Source organism: Silene latifolia, chromosome 11 (genome assembly GCF_048544455.1).
Source record: "Silene latifolia isolate original U9 population chromosome 11, ASM4854445v1, whole genome shotgun sequence".
Taxonomy (NCBI): Eukaryota; Viridiplantae; Streptophyta; class Magnoliopsida; order Caryophyllales; family Caryophyllaceae; genus Silene; species Silene latifolia.
Window position 1 is genome coordinate 174,028,065 of NC_133536.1, and position 10,750 is coordinate 174,038,814.

The 10,750-nt window shown below is 42.6% G+C and overlaps 1 non-coding gene across 1 annotated transcript; it reads left to right on the top strand.

The window, feature by feature from the left end:
* Positions 1 to 1,195: 1,195 nt before the first annotated feature.
* Positions 1,196 to 1,302, top strand: LOC141615864 (small nucleolar RNA R71). Its single transcript, XR_012530256.1, has one exon. It is a non-coding gene; the product is annotated as a small nucleolar RNA R71 (small nucleolar RNA).
* The last annotated feature ends 9,448 nt before the right edge of the window (positions 1,303 to 10,750 follow it).

Genomic DNA, 10,750 nt, shown 5'->3' on the forward strand with positions numbered 1-10,750 from the left:
AGTCCAAAACCTTCTCCTTGTTGTAGCTTGACCCTTCTTCAGACCGTCTCAAATGTGAACCATTAATCGACATAGGGTCGTATTTCAGAACCGGAACTGACCCATCAGCATCTGGGTCTTGTCTCAATATTTTCGGGGCGGTCGTACCCCGAAACAAATGATCCCTCAAGTTATCAGGCATTGGAGGACGAAAAGAATCACCTTCAGCAGCGCTGTCAGTCGATCGACCAGGTTGGTCAGTCGATCGACTGACTTGTACAGACCAGAAGTTGCTGTTTGTCGCAGACTGGTCGATCGACTGGGTATGTCAGTCGATCGACTGGCATACCTGGTAGACGCCTTTTTCTTGCTCCTGTTTACCACGGCTTTGTTCTTGCTTGGTTCCGCCTCATCTTTTTCAGGGACATCCTCAACCATAACAGGCCCCTCAAGGGTGGGCCCACTCCTCAAAGTAATAGCCTTAAGGGTTTCTTTTTTATCAGTTTGTGTCGGTAAATGTCCCGGAGCTCGAGTTGTATTTCTGCTAGCCAATTGAGCAATTTGGCTCTCTAACATCTTCATCCCAGCCTCTCTAGCTTGAGACTCTTTCAGCAACAAGTTCTTTAATTCAGTGAAATCGGAACCTTAGGATTGTTGCTGCTGCTGAGGAACATATGGATGCTTTTGGTACTGCTGCTGCTTATGAGGGGGCACATAATTCTGCTGCTGCTGCTGCTGTGGAGGTTGAGTCGGATTCAAGACATTTTGGCTGCTCCACCTCAGATTCGGATGGACATTCGGCTCATAGTAAGTGTTTGTCTGCCTATAATGTTGAAAGGCAGCACAAGACTCAAAGGGACTAGGACAGTTGTCTGAAACATGTCCCTCAGCTCCACATCTTTTACAGACGAAAGGACCGTCTGAAACAGCATTTACATGATAAATCCCTCCTTTTGAAGCTCCTCCCAACTCGTACTTATCAAATCTTGCCGTGAGAGCCTCTAGTGCATCTACAAAGGGAGATTCAACAGCTCTCCTTTGATTTCCCCTGGAATTCCCATACTCAGCTTTATGGGTGGCCAAGTTATCAATGATCATCCACCCCTTAGTCTCTCCCATATTCTCCTGGAATCTGCCACTAACTGCAGCATCCAAGATAGCCCTTTGATCGTCATAGAGCCCATTGTAGAACTGATTGCATAAGCTCCACTTCTCAAACCCATGGTGCGGAATAGTTCGCACCAGCTTCTTGAAACGCACCCACGCCTCATGAAAGTTCTCATCAGGACCCTGTTTAAAGCTCGTGATCTGATCTCTAATGGCATTTGTCTTTGAGGCAGAGAAGTATTTCTTGTAGAATGCCAAGGCCAAAGAATTCCAGTCGGTGATCCCATTAGCAGCTCGGTCCAGGTCTCTATACCACTCCCTTGCAGCATCACGGAGTGAGAATATAAACATTGTCTCCTTCACCTGGTCCTGGGTCACACCGGTCGGCGGGGGTATAGAGCAGCAATAATCGATAAATATCTCCATATGCTTGGCTGCATCTTCATTTGCAGCTCCCCCAAATTGGTTCCTCTCAACCAAGTTGATATAAGAAGGCTTCGGTTCGAATTTTCTATCAGCTCCTGGTAATTCGAACCCCTTATATAGGTTCGCAGCTGTCGGCTCAGAGTGACTTGCTATACTTGGTTTTTCAGCCATGACTGGAAAATCTGGAGAAGTGACTGTCTCGACTGAAGAAGTAGAAGTAGGAGATGCAGGTGGATCTTCTGCGAACAGCTCGTTCTCGTAGTAACTAGACAGAGTACTCAGCTCTTCCTCTGTCGGCAATATCCTAGATGATCGTCTCAACTCGCGCAAAGTCTTCTCAATCTCAGGATTGAACGGTACTAATTCACCACCCTGTGACCTGCGCATAAGAAGAAACTACAAAAAGAATATGAGAATAGTTTAAGGAACGAATGTCCCTTAAACTAAGAAACAGACTAAAATAAAACAACTAAAAATTGAACAATTGCTTCCCCGGCAACGGCGCCAAAATTTGATAACCGTCGTTGTGAGTACCAAAAATAATATTTATAATCCAACTACAACTATAGACAGTGGTAGCAGGGTCGAACCACAGGGAGGCGAATGTAATTAATAATTGTCTAATTTCAGTCTTAAGGTAACAGTATGTGGGGGTTGATTGATTTGAGTGATCTATAGCTAAGGCAATAAAAGTAAAGTAAACTAAACAGTAGATGAAATCAAGAATTAAAAGGGTGCTAAGATGGTCGGTTCACTATAGTTTCGGCGGCAGCATACTAGGCAGGTCTAAATCAAACGAGTGAGACGGGAAAATAAGTGGTCCTCTCGGTCCACTCTCACAAGTAGCATCTTTCGATCTCGCTACAGGTCCCTAATATCACTAATACTAATTTTCGTCCTGAAAAGTGACTCAAAAGGCTAAACTAGCATATCTTTTGATCTCGCTAATCTAGTCGTCTTAATTAGGCAGGCTATCTCCCTTCCCTATCATTCGATCTTTATTGGGTCGGTCAAATCCTAAACATTCAACTAGTCGCGTGCACTCGGTTCGTCAAATATAGAAATTAAATTAATTAAAACGAACCATATCTCACGAGGCCAGTCGATCGACCAAGGTAGGCGGTCGATCGACCGTGGCGCGATTCAGGTTCCCCTATTCTAATGCTGCCTAATCTACAGTTCCCCTACATCCTAGCACAAGCTATTTAGCTACTCATACTGGGAATAATGACAACAATAAGATTGACTAATAAAACTACAGAATTCATGATTAAAACGGCTAAATAAACGATTAACATAAGATGATAATTCGGCTTTGGGAAACTGATCTAGCAATTCTAAATCTATGAATGAAAGCAAAACAATTGAATAAAATCAGGAGAGTACCGTGTGGAATTGCGAAGGAAAAGAACAAAGGCGAACGTGGAATTGAATTGTATTAAATACGAAACAATATCGAAAACCCTAATTATTTGGATGCTAAACTAAAACTGAATAAAAACTTGATAAAGAGGGAACTGCCTTATGCCGAAACTAAAGCTACGTTATTTAGGAATACAACGTAGTTCTTATTTCCTAATTCCTAATACAATGGGCTTCAAACTTCTCGATCTCTTAATTCACGTCTGAAAGAGCGTCTTGGTCGATCGACCATGCAAGGCAGTCGATCGACTGCGCTTCGCTGAACAGTGGCTACTGAACTCGTGGGTTAGTCGATCGACTATGAGCAGCGGTCGATCGACTGAAGTAGCTGATATTTGACTTCTAACTTCTCGTGGATTTGTCTTTCAGGCCTCGAAACGCACACCAAGTTCATTTCTCGAGTCTCTACTCCATATCAAATTCAATGCAATGCACTCGGGGACGGATTTAGCTCAATATCTACTCATTTCCGCATAAATCTGCAATATTACATAAAAATACGAAAGTAGACGAAATGGGGCAAATAGTAGCATAAACTACATAAATGAGCTCTGAAATGCGTGTAAAATGAGGTATAAAACATCATATAAATGACACGCATCACAGTCTACTATGTAAGTAAAAGCCTGCTAGATGCTGAGTTGAGGTATGGACTACTTGAAAAATATGTTTTAGATTTAATTATGTCATTTACCAAGTTTAGACCCTATTTCGAAAGTCACCCCATTATAGTCAGGACCAATCTGCCCATAAAATCTGTCTTGCGTAAACCTGAACTTTCAAGCAGGATGGCCAAATGGTCAGTACAGATTAGCACATACGACATCTCTTTTGAACCCAGGGCAGCGATCAAATCACAAGCCCTAGCAGACTTTGTGGCTGATTTTAGCCCCAACCTGGAACCAGACCTGATAAAAGAGGTCAACCAACTAGAAAATAAAACCCCAGACCAGGAATGGACCCTATTCATAGATGGAGCATCCAACGCCAGGGGGACAGGGTTAGGACTAGTACTTAAATCACCACAGGGAGACCTGATAGCTCAGGCTGTAATCTGTGAGTTCAAAGCTACCAACAATGAAGCAGAATATGAAGCCCTGATAGCAGGCTTAAAGGTATGTCTAGACCTCGGTGTTCAAAACCTAAAGGTAAAGACTAATTCACTCTTAATTGCTAATCAAATAAAGGGAATTTATATGCCTAAGGATGCAAAAATGATTTCGTATTTAGAATATGCAAAAAACCTTACCGCTAAATTTTCTTTATTTGAGATAAATCAAATATCAAGAGACCTGAATACCCAGGCTCATGATCTGGCCAGCCTAGGTTCAAATTTCACCCCCACTGTTTTTGACAAAATACCAATTGTGCACTTATTAGAGCCAACCATCGGAAACACAGAATGGTCGATCCTGTCAATCAGACAATAACTCTCTTGGACTAAACCCTATTATGACTGGTTTCTTCGAGGAATACTACCCCAGGGTAGACATGAGGCAAGGGCTTTTAAAATTAGAGCTTCAACTTATGCTATCATCAATAACACTCTGTTCAAGAGATCGCAGGCTGGACCCTACCTGAGATGCTTGGAGCCTGACGAAGCCAAACTAGTACTTCAAGAAATATATGATGGACACTGTGGCAACCACAAAGGAGGAAAGAGCCTGGCAAGGAAAGTTCTCAGGACAGGCTACTACTGGCCTACATTAAGGGCTGACTGCCTGGAATACTCTTCAAAATGCGAAGCCTGCCAAATTCATGTACCAATCATACATGAACCATCTGAACTCCTTCATTCAATCTCCGCACCCTGGCCATTCATAAAGTGGGGCATGGATATTGTGGGAAAACTGCCTGTAGCTCCACGACAAAAAGTCTTCATGTTAGCTATGATTGATTACTTCTCCAAATGGATTGAGGCTGACTCTTTCAGGCAAGTAACTGAAAAAGAACTAATATCCTTCATCAGGACAAACATCATTTGCAGATATGGAGTCCCATCAGATATAGTATGCGACAACGGAACTTAGTTCGTAGGGAAAAGGACCCAAGCATTTTGCCAAGAATTGAATATCAACCTGGTAACATCAACCCCTGGATACCCAAAGGCTAATGGCCAGGCGGAGTCAAGCAACAAGGTAGTCATAAGCTTCCTAAAAAAGAAGCTGAAAAGAAGACGAGGCAGATGGGCTGAAGAACTTCCATTAGTACTATGGGCGACAGACAACTCCAAAATCGCAACAGGCCAAACACCTTACTCCCTGGTGTATGGCCGTGAAGTCATCATTCCTGCGGATGTACGAGTACCAACATCCAGATGCAGCCTGAACAACGTTGAAGCAAACAAAGACCTGATGCAAGACAACTTGGTCCTGACAGAAGAATTAAGAGACGCTGCCAAAATCAGGATGGCATCGTATCAGCAAGCAGTCGCTAGGACTTACAATAGAAACGTCAGGGTCATGGTCTTTAAAGAAGGAGACCTTGTCCTACGCAAAGTATTTCCAAATAAAAAAGAAAAATCAGCAAGCAAATTGGCTCCCACATGGGAAGGCCCTTACTTAATTGATTCAATTGTTGGACAAGGAGCATACAGGCTCCAAACGCTAGAAGGGGAAATGATCCTGAGATCCTGGAATATAACTCATTTAAAATTATTCCATATGTAAAGATCAGGCTACAATCAGGTATAAATTCAATCACTACTCAACCTAACATGCTATGTGATAAACAACATGTTTTACATGCCTTGTCTGTATTTTATATCTGTTCAACTAACCTATCTATTGACTTCTTGAATCCTGAACAACTACACACGATAAAAGATTATATGCATAAATATTCAGGATTGAGGGCTACTCTACTATACATTCCTGAAACAAAAATTTCGCACTTAACTGTGCCTGACGAGTTGGTAACCGCCACCAGATACAGTAAAGAGTCAGGACCAATCAGGCATGAAATAATTGCCTGACCAGACTAGGTTTACTGCCACGAATTACAACCGACTGGACGCAACAAGACAGGTGTAAGGGTGTTCTCTACCAAACACTTAGTCTAAAATGCCCTCTTGACAGGCCGAATACCAAGCCCTCCAGCTAGGCAGGGGACATAAGCCCTCCTGACAGGCCAGTTTTCTCACCCCTTCAACCATTATAGCAAAAAACTATACTTGGTTGAATTACTCATGAATAACAATATAAAACGAAAATAATGTGCAGGTCATTCAAACGAAATATTTGACAGGCCCAACAGGATTAAACTCACAAACCAGGCAAAGTCAAAAGTGAAATCAGCCAAAAGAAGGCCACCATGCCTATATCAATAAAAACCATTACCCCCTGGGGCAAAGGCGCCAAAATATTCATAAAGGCCAGGGATAGTCTCCCTGACCCACGACAGGAAAATAAATATTGTTTGTCCAGGGACATCCCCCCTGGATGGGCCTAAATACCAACCGAAAAAACATATTACTGTTTCTCCTTAGAAACAGCAGCAGCATCGACAACCTCCTCCCCACTCTTAGCCGGATCAGCGTCAACATCCTGCTCCCCTGGAGAGTCGACCTCCTGTTCATTCTCCATATTATGCAGGTCAGGATACTTTGAGGCAGCAAAAGCCATCTCAGCCTCAGGGTTCCACTTCGCCCCGGCCTGGACAGGCTCCGATAAAGCAGCCGCCCTTCCCTTGATATAGAAATAGAGGGAAGCATCATCCAGCTTAAACTCCAAGTCATCCCTCTCTTGGGTGAGCTCCTCATTTATGTCCAAGGCCTCCTGCAACAGCCGCTTGCTCGAAACTGCCTCAGTCTTAGCAGCATCCCTCTCAGCCTGCACCCTTGTCAAGTGAGCAGCTTTAGAAGCCATGTCAGCTCGTACAAAATCCAACTCAGACTTTAGCCTATCATAATCTGATCTCCTCAGATCAATTCTGGCTACCAAAGAAGTAGCCTGATAGGCATTATGGAGACAGGTCGCAGCACCCTGCTCAAAAATAAAGAGAAAAGAATGAGTAACTTACTCTAATAATAGAAAACTACCAAAACAAAATACACATAGAAATTGTTCCAACCTACCTCCCTTACGGCAGCTAAGGCACCAGCCAGGAGGCTGACGGAATGATCCACTGAAGCAACTGCTTGAGTAGCAATCTCAACAGGGTCAAGGGTGAGCATGACATCTGATTTAGAAGCAGCATAATCCCTGATCTTCACCCTAGCAGCCTCCATATTGTCCAACCTATCTCTCACCTCCCTGACCGGGACAGAAACATCAACATCTTCAATTTTCCTTTTTTGGGCTGCTGAACTTATTTCAGCAGGGGCAGCAGGTACAGCAGTGACCTTGGCAGCATCAGACTGTTCACTCAAGTCAATAACAGGCTCAGCATCCCCGCTTCCCTGAGACCCTTCCTCCTTAATCTTAGCCAGCCTGGCTAAAAGGTCAGCCATACCAAACCTGGCAAGGCGAATAGACGACCTGGTGGCTGCAACACGAAATACTGTATCAGCAATAAAAACCAAACATTATCAGGAAGCCTAAGTAAAAAGAAAGGAAAGGTTAAGATAGACTTACTGCCTGAGGTAGTGGCGCTAGCAGCCCCTGAAGCTTTAGCCGCCCTGGGAGCACCATCAGCCTTCAAACAACGAGGGAGGGGACCAACCCCACAACAGAGAGGCCAAGACCTCTCTAAAGGAGGAATAGTAAGGAAAGCAGAAACATTAGGAGTGGGATGCTCAGTTTCAGTAACTCAGTCATCAACTGCACACATAAGAGGTATGGCTTATTATAAATTTCATTTTTATTTTTTACTAACAAATAAAACATGCAGGGCAAAGAAAGAAACCAAAAGACTCACCGGCAACGCATGCCTCATGATTTAAATACGCCAAGTCAGGACCCACAGAATTGGTCCTGACAAACATGTACCCAGCAGCCCAGCCTTTATCATGGCTACTGTCCAAGTTACTCAAAAGAGGAGTAGTAGGGGCCCTGACCTTAAAACTTATACGGCTAGGACTGTTTGTTTTAACAGCATAACAAGTCTTCAGATCGTCAAGAGAAAAAGAAATATTGTGTTTTTTACAGAGATTCTCAATGGAACATACAACCTTCCACACCATTGGCATTAACTGATAAGATGGAAGACCGATCTCCTTAATAACCTCAACCATAAGAGGAGAAAAAGGAAGCTTACGACCGCCCCAAAGCCCAGGTCATGGATGCAGAACCAACCAGGACAAGCCCAGTCGGCCTGATAGGAGAATTCTCAGGGATCCAGACTTCAGCATCAGCAGGGATGATCCCCTTATCCTTCAAAATCTTCTCAAACTCAGGCTTCAAATGGTTTGCAGGAGACTGATCCTCATTTAAAGCCTTCGTAGGCTTGAATTGAAAATCACCATGAAATATTGAGATCATCTCCAATGGAGAATCACTCGGCTTATTTACTGTGGGAGATGGAGCAGCAGAAGAAGCGGGCGATTTTCGAAGAAGTTTCCTCGGGATTACGAGGAGGAGCGATTGCGAGAACCGCCGCCCTGGTAGATTTTTTCTTTGCAGCCATTATTTGAAAGATTATGAAGAATTGATTAAAGATTGAAGAAGTTGGAAATTAAGAGAACTGAAGAAAAAGATTATCAAAGATAGAAAATAGGAAGATACTGCTTTGGTGAGTTCAACTTAATGAAGCACGCAAGTATTTATAATGAAGAGGATTAGGGTTTCAGCCGCAAGGAAAGAGGATAATCATTAAGGAAGTTGCAGTAAATATCACACGCATCAGCAACTGCAGTAAAATAGCCGTTACAGGGAACTGACTAGGCAAAAACTTAACCGTTGGGTAATCTCCCCAAAAATAAAGTTATCTCCTCATTTTTTCGTCCTGGAACACTGCAAATGAGGAATTAAGGGGCAATTGTTAGGCCTGGAAATCCGCAGACCTTCCTGATCAGTATCTCACCTGAACCTGACTGCCAGGCTGTTAGGATGTCAGGCTATCAGGGCACATGAAGATAGGCGCCAGGCCATGAAGAGGAGAACGGTCGAAATACCAGGACAATATTAGACTATATACGCGTGTTATAAAGGAATTATATACGTAGCATTAAGTATGAAGATTACGCAGTAAATGCAGTAATTAAGGGAGGAATAATTGGCAATTATGACTGGTAATTATGGAGAATAAACCGCAATTAATACCGTATCAGGCAGCCGTTCAAGGAGGAAGCCTATATAAGGAATACTTTGAAGATATTGGAGGCAGATCATTCACACGCAAGAAGAGCATACACAATATATAGAGAGAAATAAACATTGTTATAATCATATAATTATTCTCCCAAATTACATAGTGAAATCCTCTCCTGGCTTGGTGCCCGTGGTTTTTTTCCATTCAATGGTTTTCCACGTACAAAATTACTTGTCTTATTGTAGTTGTTGTTATTTCATTTACAGCTTATTATTGTAGCCTGACGACCTGACCAAGAGACTATCTAGAGCTAGTTAACCTTACAGAACTCTACCCTGACCTGATTTCGCCTTGCGCAAAATCCATACAAAACAGTCTTTATGCAGACTCTCGAAACATTCTCAACATGGGATCAAATGGTATGTTCACCGAAGTTGACGATAATCAAACATGGAACAAGATTGAGGAAATGGCGGTCCATAACTTACAATATAGTAGACCTCAGAAGGCTACTAGAGGAGGAAAGAATGAAGTGGACTCTATTACTCAATTGGGTGCTCAACTTAGTGCACATATTGATACCATCAACTTAAAGTTTGAGAAGGCTGTGGCTAAGCTTGAAGAAGCCTCCAAATCACCCAAGCAACATGTTAATGTCATGGTGGCATCTTCATCAATTCCAAGTGGAGTATGTGAGAGTTGTAGAACTTTGGGACATGACCAAAATGAATGTAGGGGAACAAGTGAACAAGTAAATGCTTTCCAAGCATACAAGAGTGGTACCCCTTATTCCAATTATTACAATGAAAACACCAAATTCCATCCAAATCTCTCATTCAAAAGCCAAAATGTTCAAAATCCTCAAACAACATACACCCCACCTCCAATGAGAAACCAAAATCAAAGTCCCTTTTACAACCAAAACCAAGGTTATCAAAATCAAACTCCATACACTCAATCCAATGACCAAGGTTTTGATGTTCAAAAAGCGGTCCTCCAAATGCAAAAGAACCAACAAGAAGTTTTCACTCAAATGCAAAAAGATAGTCAAGCAAAAGACATCACCATCAACAACATCCTAGCCCACACAAAAATGTTGGAAACCCAAATGACTCAATTAGCACCTTCTAGCACTCAAAGAAAAAAAGGGGCAATTACCACCTCAAAGTAATCCCCCAAGACATGAATCGGTGAGTGTCATCCACTTGAGGAGTGGTACAAGCTATGAAGGGCCAAAGAAGCAAATTGAGGATGACATTGTGGAGACTAGTGATAAGGAAAGAGTTGTGCAAAACTCTAGGGAAGAAGAACCCACCATTCAAGAAGTTTCAAAGAAGAATGAAGAGAAAGCTAAAGAGAAGGATCCTATTGTGATTAGACTTCCATTCCCGAGTCGTCAAGCTAAGCTTAAGTTTGATGACCAACTTGGAAAATTCATGGAGATTGTGAAGAATTTAGAAGTCTCTATTCCATTCACGGAATTGATCAATCATGTTCCGGCCTATGCAAAGTATATGAAAGATATTCTTACAAAGAAGAAATCCACCCGGAAGCTTGAGACTATTGCTTTCACCAAAGTGAGTAGTGCTATTCTTCAAGAAAGTTCACCTCCAAAGCTCAAGGATCA